This window comes from Eubalaena glacialis, chromosome 2, assembly GCF_028564815.1.
Source record: "Eubalaena glacialis isolate mEubGla1 chromosome 2, mEubGla1.1.hap2.+ XY, whole genome shotgun sequence".
Lineage (NCBI taxonomy): Eukaryota > Metazoa > Chordata > Mammalia > Artiodactyla > Balaenidae > Eubalaena > Eubalaena glacialis.
Genome location: NC_083717.1, coordinates 55,674,346 through 55,692,869, shown reverse-complemented (window position 1 = coordinate 55,692,869; position 18,524 = coordinate 55,674,346). Strand labels below are relative to the sequence as shown.

Here is an 18,524-nt window from a genome sequence, read left to right as displayed (position 1 = left end):
GTTGCAGGTGCTGGCCTCAGCTTCCCGAGGATGTGTCTTGTTCGTGAAGGGCTGGCATCAGCTGCCTATGGAGGGGATGGCTTTGGCAGTTCATGAGGATGTAGTGAGGTAGGTAACCTGTGTAGAGTTGCGATCCCATTTCCGGAGGAGTGACTCCACACGGGTGTCTTGCGGGACGTAGAGAAGATGGACATGCTGAGGCATCTGTGCCGGCCTCCTTGGGGGTAGGTGAGTTATGGGAACAAGCCCTTTGGTCGTTTTGTTCCTTCTTTTGGGAATGTGCAAAGCGATAGTGTTTCTCCCGGAGGGCATGACGCGGCCGGCCCATGTGGCCTGCAGGCCGTTCGAAGAGCCAGAGCTTTATCCGGAGCAGTCCATTGGCCGGGAAGAGATGGGGACACAGTTGCCCTGCCAGGTGCCCTGCCGTGGCCAACCACCTTTCCCTTTCAGGCTTCCAAGTCCCCTCGCATGGCAGAGGTCTTCCATTGAAAGTCTGTCTGTGGTCCTCGGGGACAGTGCCTTTGATCACTGTGAGTTCCTCGGTAGTGTCGCTGTGGCAGTGGAGAATTGCCAGGATGCATGCGGTGCCGTGGGCCTCATCAAAGCAGACAGGCTTGCGGTCTGTCTTCCCTGGTGTTCAGTGTCCCCGTGTTCGCATGATGTCTGTGGCTTCAAGTAGGGTTGAGTCGCCCTGCAGGCAGCAGGAGGGCACTTAGGACGAGGCTGTGAAGCGTTTGAGCGTTTCCTCAGTGGTCTGGGCCGCGAAACCTGCCAGTTGGAAGCTTGCCGATACGTGGCCGGGAAGGTGGCCTAATTTCCGCTGTCAGGTCCCAACCTGTGTCATGGTTGCTGAAGCCCAACACTTCCCGTTGTGGGCATTCCCACGGGGTCACGGAAAGTGATATGGTCTAGTTGGCGAGAAGAGGCACTTGGGCCGAAGTTCGTTAGCCCCTTGAGTAGTGCCGGGCTGCATCTTGCCTGTAGGCAACTGCAGGTCGGAGTCAGCCCCCCCATGGGAGGTTCCCTTGCTTCTGGGAGCGCTGGGAGTGACCCCAAGGGCACATCAGATGTGCTTGTAGGTGGCAGGGTCTCCAGGTCCACGTAGATGTGACACCCACGGCCGGGAGGCAGGTCTCGTCCAGTCTTTGTGCTTTGGTCAGAAGGCGTGGCTGTGGGAGAGCGGGAGTCTGTGACCTATTTCAGCAGCCCCTGGGCGTTAAACTTCGCATGCGGCCTCTTGAAGCTGACAGGGGTCTTTCTCCTTTCATTTGGGGTCCAACCAGGGTGCTGTGTATAAACTGTGGCGTTTACTGTTGGAGGTGTCTGCAGAGGGCCACAGCGACACCCAGAGACCAAGACGCGTATTCAGCGCCACACACAGGAACCCACAAGCGCATCCTCGTGCGCAGTCACAGTCACACACGCCCACTCACGTGAATACACAGATACAGTGTCTGACACACCGACCAATGTACGTGCCTAACTTCCTCCAGTCATGCTGTGAGACACGCAATCAGTTTTCGGTAATGGATAGTGGTACTTGGAAAGCAGGTTCTGGGCTCACGGCAAGGTAAGTGTTCGCAAGAATCATGTTCTCTGAACCGTGGTGCAATTCAGAAGCCTGCATGATTTCTGTCCACTTCTCAGGTGCAGCTGCAGGGCAAGGCTGGCCGTCGGCAAAGACAAGAAGACCTTCGCGTTGTCTGATGACTGGATGTCCTAAGGAGAACTGGAAAAAGTGGGGCGGGCGCACGTTGCTGAGCGTGGCTGTGGATAACTCAGGACGGTATGCATTCACCCATACTAAAATGTGCCATTGGATATTAGGTTTTCATCAGATGGGCCCAGTGGCTGCAAGAGTGGATTGATTGTTGGTCTTGCTGAGTGGCCTGAAGACTGTGGATTCCCCATGCTGTTGGAGTACTTCCGGGTCATGGCTCCTCTGCAGAGCCCCACGGCCTGCCCGTTTGTGTTCTGCAGCGTCCCAGCATGTGCTTGGATCGATGATGACACCCTTGTATGCATTCCTTGGAAAATCTGAACAAAATGAGTGAGAACGCTCTACCGTCTCCTTATCGAAACTGAGGTCCAGCACGTTTCCTCTCTCGGGGGTATGGGACAGTTAGGAGTGAGGGCCGACGTCCCCTGCTGACAGGCATGCAAACACCACTAAGGGCTCCAGCATTGGAGGGACTCCTGTGTGAGGGTCGACCGTGTCTGCCCATAAGCTGGGTCATCTATGAATCCCCGGTCCCTGCTAAAAGACCGCTGAGGGAATACAAGGGGCCAGGCTCTCCTGCTAGTCTTCAGAGTCGGAGCGTGTGCTGGTGGAGGCCCAGTGAGCTTGCAGCTTGGAGAGGTGTGTTTTGGCCAGGATCACGCTTTGTGCATGCCGCTTCGGAGGTTGATTCTGGAAGCCAAAGTGAGCAAGCTTCCCTGGTTGGAGCCTGGAGCCTCAGGCCAGGCCTGAGGCCCTCTGTGATGTTGTGTGTGGTGTGGTGAGGTTCCTGAGTGCCCGGTGGGGCTGGAGCAGTGAGCAGGGGTGGGCTGGAGTTGAGCGATGGCAGAAGGGGGCCGATGGACTAGGCCACGGGGCTGCCCCTTTCAGCTCCTCTGCTGAAGCTGCCGGCACACTGTTGGTGCTAAGTGGATCATCGTGGAGTGGGCTGAGGATCGAGTGCTGCATTTAAGCCTGTGTGGTGGCTGGGGGCCTGGAGAGAAAGTTAAGGTATCATGAGGACACGTCCTATGTAATGTCGTGGGATGGGCTGTCATCATTGGGTTGCAGGTGCTGGCCTCAGCTTCCCGAGGATGTGTCTTGTTCGTGAAGGGCTGGCATCAGCTGCCTATGGAGGGGATGGCTTTGGCAGTTCATGAGGATGTAGTGAGGTAGGTAACCTGTGTAGAGTTGCGATCCCATTTCCGGAGGAGTGACTCCACACGGGTGTCTTGCGGGACGTAGAGAAGATGGACATGCTGAGGCATCTGTGCCGGCCTCCTTGGGGGTAGGTGAGTTATGGGAACAAGCCCTTTGGTCGTTTTGTTCCTTCTTTTGGGAATGTGCAAAGCGATAGTGTTTCTCCCGGAGGGCATGACGCGGCCGGCCCATGTGGCCTGCAGGCCGTTCGAAGAGCCAGAGCTTTATCCGGAGCAGTCCATTGGCCGGGAAGAGATGGGGACACAGTTGCCCTGCCAGGTGCCCTGCCGTGGCCAACCACCTTTCCCTTTCAGGCTTCCAAGTCCCCTCGCATGGCAGAGGTCTTCCATTGAAAGTCTGTCTGTGGTCCTCGGGGACAGTGCCTTTGATCACTGTGAGTTCCTCGGTAGTGTCGCTGTGGCAGTGGAGAATTGCCAGGATGCATGCGGTGCCGTGGGCCTCATCAAAGCAGACAGGCTTGCGGTCTGTCTTCCCTGGTGTTCAGTGTCCCCGTGTTCGCATGATGTCTGTGGCTTCAAGTAGGGTTGAGTCGCCCTGCAGGCAGCAGGAGGGCACTTAGGACGAGGCTGTGAAGCGTTTGAGCGTTTCCTCAGTGGTCTGGGCCGCGAAACCTGCCAGTTGGAAGCTTGCCGATACGTGGCCGGGAAGGTGGCCTAATTTCCGCTGTCAGGTCCCAACCTGTGTCATGGTTGCTGAAGCCCAACACTTCCCGTTGTGGGCATTCCCACGGGGTCACGGAAAGTGATATGGTCTAGTTGGCGAGAAGAGGCACTTGGGCCGAAGTTCGTTAGCCCCTTGAGTAGTGCCGGGCTGCATCTTGCCTGTAGGCAACTGCAGGTCGGAGTCAGCCCCCCCATGGGAGGTTCCCTTGCTTCTGGGAGCGCTGGGAGTGACCCCAAGGGCACATCAGATGTGCTTGTAGGTGGCAGGGTCTCCAGGTCCACGTAGATGTGACACCCACGGCCGGGAGGCAGGTCTCGTCCAGTCTTTGTGCTTTGGTCAGAAGGCGTGGCTGTGGGAGAGCGGGAGTCTGTGACCTATTTCAGCAGCCCCTGGGCGTTAAACTTCGCATGCGGCCTCTTGAAGCTGACAGGGGTCTTTCTCCTTTCATTTGGGGTCCAACCAGGGTGCTGTGTATAAACTGTGGCGTTTACTGTTGGAGGTGTCTGCAGAGGGCCACAGCGACACCCAGAGACCAAGACGTGTATTCAGCGCCACACACAGGAACCCACAAGCGCATCCTCGTGCGCAGTCACAGTCACACACGCCCACTCACGTGAATACACAGATACAGTGTCTGACACACCGACCAATGTACGTGCCTAACTTCCTCCAGTCATGCTGTGAGACACGCAATCAGTTTTCGGTAATGGATAGTGGTACTTGGAAAGCAGGTTCTGGGCTCACGGCAAGGTAAGTGTTCGCAAGAATCATGTTCTCTGAACCGTGGTGCAATTCAGAAGCCTGCATGATTTCTGTCCACTTCTCAGGTGCAGCTGCAGGGCAAGGCTGGCCGTCGGCAAAGACAAGAAGACCTTCGCGTTGTCTGATGACTGGATGTCCTAAGGAGAACTGGAAAAAGTGGGGCGGGCGCACGTTGCTGAGCGTGGCTGTGGATAACTCAGGACGGTATGCATTCACCCATACTAAAATGTGCCATTGGATATTAGGTTTTCATCAGATGGGCCCAGTGGCTGCAAGAGTGGATTGATTGTTGGTCTTGCTGAGTGGCCTGAAGACTGTGGATTCCCCATGCTGTTGGAGTACTTCCGGGTCATGGCTCCTCTGCAGAGCCCCACGGCCTGCCCGTTTGTGTTCTGCAGCGTCCCAGCATGTGCTTGGATCGATGATGACACCCTTGTATGCATTCCTTGGAAAATCTGAACAAAATGAGTGAGAACGCTCTACCGTCTCCTTATCGAAACTGAGGTCCAGCACGTTTCCTCTCTCGGGGGTATGGGACAGTTAGGAGTGAGGGCCGACGTCCCCTGCTGACAGGCATGCAAACACCACTAAGGGCTCCAGCATTGGAGGGACTCCTGTGTGAGGGTCGACCGTGTCTGCCCATAAGCTGGGTCATCTATGAATCCCCGGTCCCTGCTAAAAGACCGCTGAGGGAATACAAGGGGCCAGGCTCTCCTGCTAGTCTTCAGAGTCGGAGCGTGTGCTGGTGGAGGCCCAGTGAGCTTGCAGCTTGGAGAGGTGTGTTTTGGCCAGGATCACGCTTTGTGCATGCCGCTTCAGAGGTTGATTCTGGAAGCCAAAGTGAGCAAGCTTCCCTGGTTGGAGCCTGGAGCCTCAGGCCAGGCCTGAGGCCCTCTGTGATGTTGTGTGTGGTGTGGTGAGGTTCCTGAGTGCCCGGTGGGGCTGGAGCAGTGAGCAGGGGTGGGCTGGAGTTGAGCGATGGCAGAAGGGGGCCGATGGACTAGGCCACGGGGCTGCCCCTTTCAGCTCCTCTGCTGAAGCTGCCGGCACACTGTTGGTGCTAAGTGGATCATCGTGGAGTGGGCTGAGGATCGAGTGCTGCATTTAAGCCTGTGTGGTGGCTGGGGGCCTGGAGAGAAAGTTAAGGTATCATGAGGACACGTCCTATGTAATGTCGTGGGATGGGCTGTCATCATTGGGTTGCAGGTGCTGGCCTCAGCTTCCCGAGGATGTGTCTTGTTCGTGAAGGGCTGGCATCAGCTGCCTATGGAGGGGATGGCTTTGGCAGTTCATGAGGATGTAGTGAGGTAGGTAACCTGTGTAGAGTTGCGATCCCATTTCCGGAGGAGTGACTCCACACGGGTGTCTTGCGGGACGTAGAGAAGATGGACATGCTGAGGCATCTGTGCCGGCCTCCTTGGGGGTAGGTGAGTTATGGGAACAAGCCCTTTGGTCGTTTTGTTCCTTCTTTTGGGAATGTGCAAAGCGATAGTGTTTCTCCCGGAGGGCATGACGCGGCCGGCCCATGTGGCCTGCAGGCCGTTCGAAGAGCCAGAGCTTTATCCGGAGCAGTCCATTGGCTGGGAAGAGATGGGGACACAGTTGCCCTGCCAGGTGCCCTGCCGTGGCCAACCACCTTTCCCTTTCAGGCTTCCAAGTCCCCTCGCATGGCAGAGGTCTTCCATTGAAAGTCTGTCTGTGGTCCTCGGGGACAGTGCCTTTGATCACTGTGAGTTCCTCGGTAGTGTCGCTGTGGCAGTGGAGAATTGCCAGGATGCATGCGGTGCCGTGGGCCTCATCAAAGCAGACAGGCTTGCGGTCTGTCTTCCCTGGTGTTCAGTGTCCCCGTGTTCGCATGATGTCTGTGGCTTCAAGTAGGGTTGAGTCGCCCTGCAGGCAGCAGGAGGGCACTTAGGACGAGGCTGTGAAGCGTTTGAGCGTTTCCTCAGTGGTCTGGGCCGCGAAACCTGCCAGTTGGAAGCTTGCCGATACGTGGCCGGGAAGGTGGCCTAATTTCCGCTGTCAGGTCCCAACCTGTGTCATGGTTGCTGAAGCCCAACACTTCCCGTTGTGGGCATTCCCACGGGGTCACGGAAAGTGATATGGTCTAGTTGGCGAGAAGAGGCACTTGGGCCGAAGTTCGTTAGCCCCTTGAGTAGTGCCGGGCTGCATCTTGCCTGTAGGCAACTGCAGGTCGGAGTCAGCCCCCCCATGGGAGGTTCCCTTGCTTCTGGGAGCGCTGGGAGTGACCCCAAGGGCACATCAGATGTGCTTGTAGGTGGCAGGGTCTCCAGGTCCACGTAGATGTGACACCCACGGCCGGGAGGCAGGTCTCGTCCAGTCTTTGTGCTTTGGTCAGAAGGCGTGGCTGTGGGAGAGCGGGAGTCTGTGACCTATTTCAGCAGCCCCTGGGCGTTAAACTTCGCATGCGGCCTCTTGAAGCTGACAGGGGTCTTTCTCCTTTCATTTGGGGTCCAACCAGGGTGCTGTGTATAAACTGTGGCGTTTACTGTTGGAGGTGTCTGCAGAGGGCCACAGCGACACCCAGAGACCAAGACGCGTATTCAGCGCCACACACAGGAACCCACAAGCGCATCCTCGTGCGCAGTCACAGTCACACACGCCCACTCACGTGAATACACAGATACAGTGTCTGACACACCGACCAATGTACGTGCCTAACTTCCTCCAGTCATGCTGTGAGACACGCAATCAGTTTTCGGTAATGGATAGTGGTACTTGGAAAGCAGGTTCTGGGCTCACGGCAAGGTAAGTGTTCGCAAGAATCATGTTCTCTGAACCGTGGTGCAATTCAGAAGCCTGCATGATTTCTGTCCACTTCTCAGGTGCAGCTGCAGGGCAAGGCTGGCCGTCGGCAAAGACAAGAAGACCTTCGCGTTGTCTGATGACTGGATGTCCTAAGGAGAACTGGAAAAAGTGGGGCGGGCGCACGTTGCTGAGCGTGGCTGTGGATAACTCAGGACGGTATGCATTCACCCATACTAAAATGTGCCATTGGATATTAGGTTTTCATCAGATGGGCCCAGTGGCTGCAAGAGTGGATTGATTGTTGGTCTTGCTGAGTGGCCTGAAGACTGTGGATTCCCCATGCTGTTGGAGTACTTCCGGGTCATGGCTCCTCTGCAGAGCCCCACGGCCTGCCCGTTTGTGTTCTGCAGCGTCCCAGCATGTGCTTGGATCGATGATGACACCCTTGTATGCATTCCTTGGAAAATCTGAACAAAATGAGTGAGAACGCTCTACCGTCTCCTTATCGAAACTGAGGTCCAGCACGTTTCCTCTCTCGGGGGTATGGGACAGTTAGGAGTGAGGGCCGACGTCCCCTGCTGACAGGCATGCAAACACCACTAAGGGCTCCAGCATTGGAGGGACTCCTGTGTGAGGGTCGACCGTGTCTGCCCATAAGCTGGGTCATCTATGAATCCCCGGTCCCTGCTAAAAGACCGCTGAGGGAATACAAGGGGCCAGGCTCTCCTGCTAGTCTTCAGAGTCGGAGCGTGTGCTGGTGGAGGCCCAGTGAGCTTGCAGCTTGGAGAGGTGTGTTTTGGCCAGGATCACGCTTTGTGCATGCCGCTTCGGAGGTTGATTCTGGAAGCCAAAGTGAGCAAGCTTCCCTGGTTGGAGCCTGGAGCCTCAGGCCAGGCCTGAGGCCCTCTGTGATGTTGTGTGTGGTGTGGTGAGGTTCCTGAGTGCCCGGTGGGGCTGGAGCAGTGAGCAGGGGTGGGCTGGAGTTGAGCGATGGCAGAAGGGGGCCGATGGACTAGGCCACGGGGCTGCCCCTTTCAGCTCCTCTGCTGAAGCTGCCGGCACACTGTTGGTGCTAAGTGGATCATCGTGGAGTGGGCTGAGGATCGAGTGCTGCATTTAAGCCTGTGTGGTGGCTGGGGGCCTGGAGAGAAAGTTAAGTTATCATGAGGACACGTCCTATGTAATGTCGTGGGATGGGCTGTCATCATTGGGTTGCAGGTGCTGGCCTCAGCTTCCCGAGGATGTGTCTTGTTCGTGAAGGGCTGGCATCAGCTGCCTATGGAGGGGATGGCTTTGGCAGTTCATGAGGATGTAGTGAGGTAGGTAACCTGTGTAGAGTTGCGATCCCATTTCCGGAGGAGTGACTCCACACGGGTGTCTTGCGGGACGTAGAGAAGATGGACATGCTGAGGCATCTGTGCCGGCCTCCTTGGGGGTAGGTGAGTTATGGGAACAAGCCCTTTGGTCGTTTTGTTCCTTCTTTTGGGAATGTGCAAAGCGATAGTGTTTCTCCCGGAGGGCATGACGCGGCCGGCCCATGTGGCATGCAGGCCGTTCGAAGAGCCAGAGCTTTATCCGGAGCAGTCCATTGGCCGGGAAGAGATGGGGACACAGTTGCCCTGCCAGGTGCCCTGCCGTGGCCAACCACCTTTCCCTTTCAGGCTTCCAAGTCCCCTCGCATGGCAGAGGTCTTCCATTGAAAGTCTGTCTGTGGTCCTCGGGGACAGTGCCTTTGATCACTGTGAGTTCCTCGGTAGTGTCGCTGTGGCAGTGGAGAATTGCCAGGATGCATGCGGTGCCGTGGGCCTCATCAAAGCAGACAGGCTTGCGGTCTGTCTTCCCTGGTGTTCAGTGTCCCCGTGTTCGCATGATGTCTGTGGCTTCAAGTAGGGTTGAGTCGCCCTGCAGGCAGCAGGAGGGCACTTAGGATGAGGCTGTGAAGCGTTTGAGCGTTTCCTCAGTGGTCTGGGCCGCGAAACCTGCCAGTTGGAAGCTTGCCGATACGTGGCCGGGAAGGTGGCCTAATTTCCGCTGTCAGGTCCCAACCTGTGTCATGGTTGCTGAAGCCCAACACTTCCCGTTGTGGGCATTCCCACGGGGTCACGGAAAGTGATATGGTCTAGTTGGCGAGAAGAGGCACTTGGGCCGAAGTTCGTTAGCCCCTTGAGTAGTGCCGGGCTGCATCTTGCCTGTAGGCAACTGCAGGTCGGAGTCAGCCCCCCCATGGGAGGTTCCCTTGCTTCTGGGAGCGCTGGGAGTGACCCCAAGGGCACATCAGATGTGCTTGTAGGTGGCAGGGTCTCCAGGTCCACGTAGATGTGACACCCACGGCCGGGAGGCAGGTCTCGTCCAGTCTTTGTGCTTTGGTCAGAAGGCGTGGCTGTGGGAGAGCGGGAGTCTGTGACCTATTTCAGCAGCCCCTGGGCGATAAACTTCGCATGCGGCCTCTTGAAGCTGACAGGGGTCTTTCTCCTTTCAGTTGGGGGTCCAACCAGGGTGCTGTGTATAAACTGTGGCGTTTACTGTTGGAGGTGTCTGCAGAGGGCCACAGCGACACCCAGAGACCAAGACGCGTATTCAGCACCACGCACAGGAACCCACAAGCGCATCCTCGTGCGCAGTCACAGTCACACACGCCCACTCACGTGAATACACAGATACAGTGTCTGACACACCGACCAATGTACGTGCCTAACTTCCTCCAGTCATGCTGTGAGACACGCAATCAGTTTTCGGTAATGGATAGTGGTACTTGGAAAGCAGGTTCTGGGCTCACGGCAAGGTAAGTGTTCGCAAGAATCATGTTCTCTGAACCGTGGTGCAATTCAGAAGCCTGCATGATTTCTGTCCACTTCTCAGGTGCAGCTGCAGGGCAAGGCTGGCCGTCGGCAAAGACAAGAAGACCTTCGCGTTGTCTGATGACTGGATGTCCTAAGGAGAACTGGAAAAAGTGGGGCGGGCGCACGTTGCTGAGCGTGGCTGTGGATAACTCAGGACGGTATGCATTCACCCATACTAAAATGTGCCATTGGATATTAGGTTTTCATCAGATGGGCCCAGTGGCTGCAAGAGTGGATTGATTGTTGGTCTTGCTGAGTGGCCTGAAGACTGTGGATTCCCCATGCTGTTGGAGTACTTCCGGGTCATGGCTCCTCTGCAGAGCCCCACGGCCTGCCCGTTTGTGTTCTGCAGCGTCCCAGCATGTGCTTGGATCGATGATGACACCCTTGTATGCATTCCTTGGAAAATCTGAACAAAATGAGTGAGAACGCTCTACCGTCTCCTTATCGAAACTGAGGTCCAGCACGTTTCCTCTCTCGGGGGTATGGGACAGTTAGGAGTGAGGGCCGACGTCCCCTGCTGACAGGCATGCAAACACCACTAAGGGCTCCAGCATTGGAGGGACTCCTGTGTGAGGGTCGACCGTGTCTGCCCATAAGCTGGGTCATCTATGAATCCCCGGTCCCTGCTAAAAGACCGCTGAGGGAATACAAGGGGCCAGGCTCTCCTGCTAGTCTTCAGAGTCGGAGCGTGTGCTGGTGGAGGCCCAGTGAGCTTGCAGCTTGGAGAGGTGTGTTTTGGCCAGGATCACGCTTTGTGCATGCCGCTTCGGAGGTTGATTCTGGAAGCCAAAGTGAGCAAGCTTCCCTGGTTGGAGCCTGGAGCCTCAGGCCAGGCCTGAGGCCCTCTGTGATGTTGTGTGTGGTGTGGTGAGGTTCCTGAGTGCCCGGTGGGGCTGGAGCAGTGAGCAGGGGTGGGCTGGAGTTGAGCGATGGCAGAAGGGGGCCGATGGACTAGGCCACGGGGCTGCCCCTTTCAGCTCCTCTGCTGAAGCTGCCGGCACACTGTTGGTGCTAAGTGGATCATCGTGGAGTGGGCTGAGGATCGAGTGCTGCATTTAAGCCTGTGTGGTGGCTGGGGGCCTGGAGAGAAAGTTAAGTTATCATGAGGACACGTCCTATGTAATGTCGTGGGATGGGCTGTCATCATTGGGTTGCAGGTGCTGGCCTCAGCTTCCCGAGGATGTGTCTTGTTCGTGAAGGGCTGGCATCAGCTGCCTATGGAGGGGATGGCTTTGGCAGTTCATGAGGATGTAGTGAGGTAGGTAACCTGTGTAGAGTTGCGATCCCATTTCCGGAGGAGTGACTCCACACGGGTGTCTTGCGGGACGTAGAGAAGATGGACATGCTGAGGCATCTGTGCCGGCCTCCTTGGGGGTAGGTGAGTTATGGGAACAAGCCCTTTGGTCGTTTTGTTCCTTCTTTTGGGAATGTGCAAAGCGATAGTGTTTCTCCCGGAGGGCATGACGCGGCCGGCCCATGTGGCATGCAGGCCGTTCGAAGAGCCAGAGCTTTATCCGGAGCAGTCCATTGGCCGGGAAGAGATGGGGACACAGTTGCCCTGCCAGGTGCCCTGCCGTGGCCAACCACCTTTCCCTTTCAGGCTTCCAAGTCCCCTCGCATGGCAGAGGTCTTCCATTGAAAGTCTGTCTGTGGTCCTCGGGGACAGTGCCTTTGATCACTGTGAGTTCCTCGGTAGTGTCGCTGTGGCAGTGGAGAATTGCCAGGATGCATGCGGTGCCGTGGGCCTCATCAAAGCAGACAGGCTTGCGGTCTGTCTTCCCTGGTGTTCAGTGTCCCCGTGTTCGCATGATGTCTGTGGCTTCAAGTAGGGTTGAGTCGCCCTGCAGGCAGCAGGAGGGCACTTAGGACGAGGCTGTGAAGCGTTTGAGCGTTTCCTCAGTGGTCTGGGCCGCGAAACCTGCCAGTTGGAAGCTTGCCGATACGTGGCCGGGAAGGTGGCCTAATTTCCGCTGTCAGGTCCCAACCTGTGTCATGGTTGCTGAAGCCCAACACTTCCCGTTGTGGGCATTCCCACGGGGTCACGGAAAGTGATATGGTCTAGTTGGCGAGAAGAGGCACTTGGGCCGAAGTTCGTTAGCCCCTTGAGTAGTGCCGGGCTGCATCTTGCCTGTAGGCAACTGCAGGTCGGAGTCAGCCCCCCCATGGGAGGTTCCCTTGCTTCTGGGAGCGCTGGGAGTGACCCCAAGGGCACATCAGATGTGCTTGTAGGTGGCAGGGTCTCCAGGTCCACGTAGATGTGACACCCACGGCCGGGAGGCAGGTCTCGTCCAGTCTTTGTGCTTTGGTCAGAAGGCGTGGCTGTGGGAGAGCGGGAGTCTGTGACCTATTTCAGCAGCCCCTGGGCGTTAAACTTCGCATGCGGCCTCTTGAAGCTGACAGGGGTCTTTCTCCTTTCATTTGGGGTCCAACCAGGGTGCTGTGTATAAACTGTGGCGTTTACTGTTGGAGGTGTCTGCAGAGGGCCACAGCGACACCCAGAGACCAAGACGCGTATTCAGCGCCACACACAGGAACCCACAAGCGCATCCTCGTGCGCAGTCACAGTCACACACGCCCACTCACGTGAATACACAGATACAGTGTCTGACACACCGACCAATGTACGTGCCTAACTTCCTCCAGTCATGCTGTGAGACACGCAATCAGTTTTCGGTAATGGATAGTGGTACTTGGAAAGCAGGTTCTGGGCTCACGGCAAGGTAAGTGTTCGCAAGAATCATGTTCTCTGAACCGTGGTGCAATTCAGAAGCCTGCATGATTTCTGTCCACTTCTCAGGTGCAGCTGCAGGGCAAGGCTGGCCGTCGGCAAAGACAAGAAGACCTTCGCGTTGTCTGATGACTGGATGTCCTAAGGAGAACTGGAAAAAGTGGGGCGGGCGCACGTTGCTGAGCGTGGCTGTGGATAACTCAGGACGGTATGCATTCACCCATACTAAAATGTGCCATTGGATATTAGGTTTTCATCAGATGGGCCCAGTGGCTGCAAGAGTGGATTGATTGTTGGTCTTGCTGAGTGGCCTGAAGACTGTGGATTCCCCATGCTGTTGGAGTACTTCCGGGTCATGGCTCCTCTGCAGAGCCCCACGGCCTGCCCGTTTGTGTTCTGCAGCGTCCCAGCATGTGCTTGGATCGATGATGACACCCTTGTATGCATTCCTTGGAAAATCTGAACAAAATGAGTGAGAACGCTCTACCGTCTCCTTATCGAAACTGAGGTCCAGCACGTTTCCTCTCTCGGGGGTATGGGACAGTTAGGAGTGAGGGCCGACGTCCCCTGCTGACAGGCATGCAAACACCACTAAGGGCTCCAGCATTGGAGGGACTCCTGTGTGAGGGTCGACCGTGTCTGCCCATAAGCTGGGTCATCTATGAATCCCCGGTCCCTGCTAAAAGACCGCTGAGGGAATACAAGGGGCCAGGCTCTCCTGCTAGTCTTCAGAGTCGGAGCGTGTGCTGGTGGAGGCCCAGTGAGCTTGCAGCTTGGAGAGGTGTGTTTTGGCCAGGATCACGCTTTGTGCATGCCGCTTCGGAGGTTGATTCTGGAAGCCAAAGTGAGCAAGCTTCCCTGGTTGGAGCCTGGAGCCTCAGGCCAGGCCTGAGGCCCTCTGTGATGTTGTGTGTGGTGTGGTGAGGTTCCTGAGTGCCCGGTGGGGCTGGAGCAGTGAGCAGGGGTGGGCTGGAGTTGAGCGATGGCAGAAGGGGGCCGATGGACTAGGCCACGGGGCTGCCCCTTTCAGCTCCTCTGCTGAAGCTGCCGGCACACTGTTGGTGCTAAGTGGATCATCGTGGAGTGGGCTGAGGATCGAGTGCTGCATTTAAGCCTGTGTGGTGGCTGGGGGCCTGGAGAGAAAGTTAAGGTATCATGAGGACACGTCCTATGTAATGTCGTGGGATGGGCTGTCATCATTGGGTTGCAGGTGCTGGCCTCAGCTTCCCGAGGATGTGTCTTGTTCGTGAAGGGCTGGCATCAGCTGCCTATGGAGGGGATGGCTTTGGCAGTTCATGAGGATGTAGTGAGGTAGGTAACCTGTGTAGAGTTGCGATCCCATTTCCGGAGGAGTGACTCCACACGGGTGTCTTGCGGGACGTAGAGAAGATGGACATGCTGAGGCATCTGTGCCGGCCTCCTTGGGGGTAGGTGAGTTATGGGAACAAGCCCTTTGGTCGTTTTGTTCCTTCTTTTGGGAATGTGCAAAGCGATAGTGTTTCTCCCGGAGGGCATGACGCGGCCGGCCCATGTGGCCTGCAGGCCGTTCGAAGAGCCAGAGCTTTATCCGGAGCAGTCCATTGGCCGGGAAGAGATGGGGACACAGTTGCCCTGCCAGGTGCCCTGCCGTGGCCAACCACCTTTCCCTTTCAGGCTTCCAAGTCCCCTCGCATGGCAGAGGTCTTCCATTGAAAGTCTGTCTGTGGTCCTCGGGGACAGTGCCTTTGATCACTGTGAGTTCCTCGGTAGTGTCGCTGTGGCAGTGGAGAATTGCCAGGATGCATGCGGTGCCGTGGGCCTCATCAAAGCAGACAGGCTTGCGGTCTGTCTTCCCTGGTGTTCAGTGTCCCCGTGTTCGCATGATGTCTGTGGCTTCAAGTAGGGTTGAGTCGCCCTGCAGGCAGCAGGAGGGCACTTAGGACGAGGCTGTGAAGCGTTTGAGCGTTTCCTCAGTGGTCTGGGCCGCGAAACCTGCCAGTTGGAAGCTTGCCGATACGTGGCCGGGAAGGTGGCCTAATTTCCGCTGTCAGGTCCCAACCTGTGTCATGGTTGCTGAAGCCCAACACTTCCCGTTGTGGGCATTCCCACGGGGTCACGGAAAGTGATATGGTCTAGTTGGCGAGAAGAGGCACTTGGGCCGAAGTTCGTTAGCCCCTTGAGTAGTGCCGGGCTGCATCTTGCCTGTAGGCAACTGCAGGTCGGAGTCAGCCCCCCCATGGGAGGTTCCCTTGCTTCTGGGAGCGCTGGGAGTGACCCCAAGGGCACATCAGATGTGCTTGTAGGTGGCAGGGTCTCCAGGTCCACGTAGATGTGACACCCACGGCCGGGAGGCAGGTCTCGTCCAGTCTTTGTGCTTTGGTCAGAAGGCGTGGCTGTGGGAGAGCGGGAGTCTGTGACCTATTTCAGCAGCCCCTGGGCGTTAAACTTCGCATGCGGCCTCTTGAAGCTGACAGGGGTCTTTCTCCTTTCATTTGGGGTCCAACCAGGGTGCTGTGTATAAACTGTGGCGTTTACTGTTGGAGGTGTCTGCAGAGGGCCACAGCGACACCCAGAGACCAAGACGCGTATTCAGCGCCACACACAGGAACCCACAAGCGCATCCTCGTGCGCAGTCACAGTCACACACGCCCACTCACGTGAATACACAGATACAGTGTCTGACACACCGACCAATGTACGTGCCTAACTTCCTCCAGTCATGCTGTGAGACACGCAATCAGTTTTCGGTAATGGATAGTGGTACTTGGAAAGCAGGTTCTGGGCTCACGGCAAGGTAAGTGTTCGCAAGAATCATGTTCTCTGAACCGTGGTGCAATTCAGAAGCCTGCATGATTTCTGTCCACTTCTCAGGTGCAGCTGCAGGGCAAGGCTGGCCGTCGGCAAAGACAAGAAGACCTTCGCGTTGTCTGATGACTGGATGTCCTAAGGAGAACTGGAAAAAGTGGGGCGGGCGCACGTTGCTGAGCGTGGCTGTGGATAACTCAGGACGGTATGCATTCACCCATACTAAAATGTGCCATTGGATATTAGGTTTTCATCAGATGGGCCCAGTGGCTGCAAGAGTGGATTGATTGTTGGTCTTGCTGAGTGGCCTGAAGACTGTGGATTCCCCATGCTGTTGGAGTACTTCCGGGTCATGGCTCCTCTGCAGAGCCCCACGGCCTGCCCGTTTGTGTTCTGCAGCGTCCCAGCATGTGCTTGGATCGATGATGACACCCTTGTATGCATTCCTTGGAAAATCTGAACAAAATGAGTGAGAACGCTCTACCGTCTCCTTATCGAAACTGAGGTCCAGCACGTTTCCTCTCTCGGGGGTATGGGACAGTTAGGAGTGAGGGCCGACGTCCCCTGCTGACAGGCATGCAAACACCACTAAGGGCTCCAGCATTGGAGGGACTCCTGTGTGAGGGTCGACCGTGTCTGCCCATAAGCTGGGTCATCTATGAATCCCCGGTCCCTGCTAAAAGACCGCTGAGGGAATACAAGGGGCCAGGCTCTCCTGCTAGTCTTCAGAGTCGGAGCGTGTGCTGGTGGAGGCCCAGTGAGCTTGCAGCTTGGAGAGGTGTGTTTTGGCCAGGATCACGCTTTGTGCATGCCGCTTCGGAGGTTGATTCTGGAAGCCAAAGTGAGCAAGCTTCCCTGGTTGGAGCCTGGAGCCTCAGGCCAGGCCTGAGGCCCTCTGTGATGTTGTGTGTGGTGTGGTGAGGTTCCTGAGTGCCCGGTGGGGCTGGAGCAGTGAGCAGGGGTGGGCTGGAGTTGAGCGATGGCAGAAGGGGGCCGATGGACTAGGCCACGGGGCTGCCCCTTTCAGCTCCTCTGCTGAAGCTGCCGGCACACTGTTGGTGCTAAGTGGATCATCGTGGAGTGGGCTGAGGATCGAGTGCTGCATTTAAGCCTGTGTGGTGGCTGGGGGCCTGGAGAGAAAGTTAAGGTATCATGAGGACACGTCCTATGTAATGTCGTGGGATGGGCTGTCATCATTCGGTTGCAGGTGCTGGCCTCAGCTTCCCGAGGATGTGTCTTGTTCGTGAAGGGCTGGCATCAGCTGCCTATGGAGGGGATGGCTTTGGCAGTTCATGAGGATGTAGTGAGGTAGGTAACCTGTGTAGAGTTGCGATCCCATTTCCGGAGGAGTGACTCCACACGGGTGTCTTGCGGGACGTAGAGAAGATGGACATGCTGAGGCATCTGTGCCGGCCTCCTTGGGGGTAGGTGAGTTATGGGAACAAGCCCTTTGGTCGTTTTGTTCCTTCTTTTGGGAATGTGCAAAGCGATAGTGTTTCTCCCGGAGGGCATGACGCGGCCGGCCCATGTGGCCTGCAGGCCGTTCGAAGAGCCAGAGCTTTATCCGGAGCAGTCCATTGGCCGGGAAGAGATGGGGACACAGTTGCCCTGCCAGGTGCCCTGCCGTGGCCAACCACCTTTCCCTTTCAGGCTTCCAAGTCCCCTCGCATGGCAGAGGTCTTCCATTGAAAGTCTGTCTGTGGTCCTCGGGGACAGTGCCTTTGATCACTGTGAGTTCCTCGGTAGTGTCGCTGTGGCAGTGGAGAATTGCCAGGATGCATGCGGTGCCGTGGGCCTCATCAAAGCAGACAGGCTTGCGGTCTGTCTTCCCTGGTGTTCAGTGTCCCCGTGTTCGCATGATGTCTGTGGCTTCAAGTAGGGTTGAGTCGCCCTGCAGGCAGCAGGAGGGCACTTAGGACGAGGCTGTGAAGCGTTTGAGCGTTTCCTCAGTGGTCTGGGCCGCGAAACCTGCCAGTTGGAAGCTTGCCGATACGTGGCCGGGAAGGTGGCCTAATTTCCGCTGTCAGGTCCCAACCTGTGTCATGGTTGCTGAAGCCCAACACTTCCCGTTGTGGGCATTCCCACGGGGTCACGGAAAGTGATATGGTCTAGTTGGCGAGAAGAGGCACTTGGGCCGAAGTTCGTTAGCCCCTTGAGTAGTGCCGGGCTGCATCTTGCCTGTAGGCAACTGCAGGTCGGAGTCAGCCCCCCCATGGGAGGTTCCCTTGCTTCTGGGAGCGCTGGGAGTGACCCCAAGGGCACATCAGATGTGCTTGTAGGTGGCAGGGTCTCCAGGTCCACGTAGATGTGACACCCACGGCCGGGAGGCAGGTCTCGTCCAGTCTTTGTGCTTTGGTCAGAAGGCGTGGCTGTGGGAGAGCGGGAGTCTGTGACCTATTTCAGCAGCCCCTGGGCGTTAAACTTCGCATGCGGCCTCTTGAAGCTGACAGGGGTCTTTCTCCTTTCATTTGGGGTCCAACCAGGGTGCTGTGTATAAACTGTGGCGTTTACTGTTGGAGGTGTCTGCAGAGGGCCACAGCGACACCCAGAGACCAAGACGCGTATTCAGCGCCACACACAGGAACCCACAAGCGCATCCTCGTGCGCAGTCACAGTCACACACGCCCACTCACGTGAATACACAGATACAGTGTCTGACACACCGACCAATGTACGTGCCTAACTTCCTCCAGTCATGCTGTGAGACACGCAATCAGTTTTCGGTAATGGATAGTGGTACTTGGAAAGCAGGTTCTGGGCTCACGGCAAGGTAAGTGTTCGCAAGAATCATGTTCTCTGAACCGTGGTGCAATTCAGAAGCCTGCATGATTTCTGTCCACTTCTCAGGTGCAGCTGCAGGGCAAGGCTGGCCGTCGGCAAAGACAAGAAGACCTTCGCGTTGTCTGATGACTGGATGTCCTAAGGAGAACTGGAAAAAGTGGGGCGGGCGCACGTTGCTGAGCGTGGCTGTGGATAACTCAGGACGGTATGCATTCACCCATACTAAAATGTGCCATTGGATATTAGGTTTTCATCA

At 56.6% G+C, this 18,524-nt stretch overlaps 6 non-coding genes across 6 annotated transcripts; all 6 read left to right on the top strand.

The window, feature by feature from the left end:
• Positions 1–1,997: 1,997 nt before the first annotated feature.
• LOC133086318 (small nucleolar RNA SNORD116) lies at positions 1,998–2,090 on the top strand. Its single transcript, XR_009700076.1, has one exon. It is a non-coding gene; the product is annotated as a small nucleolar RNA SNORD116 (small nucleolar RNA).
• Positions 2,091–4,778: 2,688 nt separating this feature from the next.
• LOC133086317 (small nucleolar RNA SNORD116) lies at positions 4,779–4,871 on the top strand. The gene has a single exon (XR_009700075.1). It is a non-coding gene; the product is annotated as a small nucleolar RNA SNORD116 (small nucleolar RNA).
• A 2,688-nt stretch (positions 4,872–7,559) lies between these two features.
• LOC133086316 (small nucleolar RNA SNORD116) lies at positions 7,560–7,652 on the top strand. The gene has a single exon (XR_009700074.1). It is a non-coding gene; the product is annotated as a small nucleolar RNA SNORD116 (small nucleolar RNA).
• Positions 7,653–10,341: 2,689 nt separating this feature from the next.
• Positions 10,342–10,434, top strand: LOC133086315 (small nucleolar RNA SNORD116). The gene has a single exon (XR_009700073.1). It is a non-coding gene; the product is annotated as a small nucleolar RNA SNORD116 (small nucleolar RNA).
• A 2,688-nt stretch (positions 10,435–13,122) lies between these two features.
• On the top strand, positions 13,123–13,215 carry LOC133086314 (small nucleolar RNA SNORD116). Its single transcript, XR_009700072.1, has one exon. It is a non-coding gene; the product is annotated as a small nucleolar RNA SNORD116 (small nucleolar RNA).
• A 2,688-nt stretch (positions 13,216–15,903) lies between these two features.
• Positions 15,904–15,996, top strand: LOC133086313 (small nucleolar RNA SNORD116). The gene has a single exon (XR_009700071.1). It is a non-coding gene; the product is annotated as a small nucleolar RNA SNORD116 (small nucleolar RNA).
• The last annotated feature ends 2,528 nt before the right edge of the window (positions 15,997–18,524 follow it).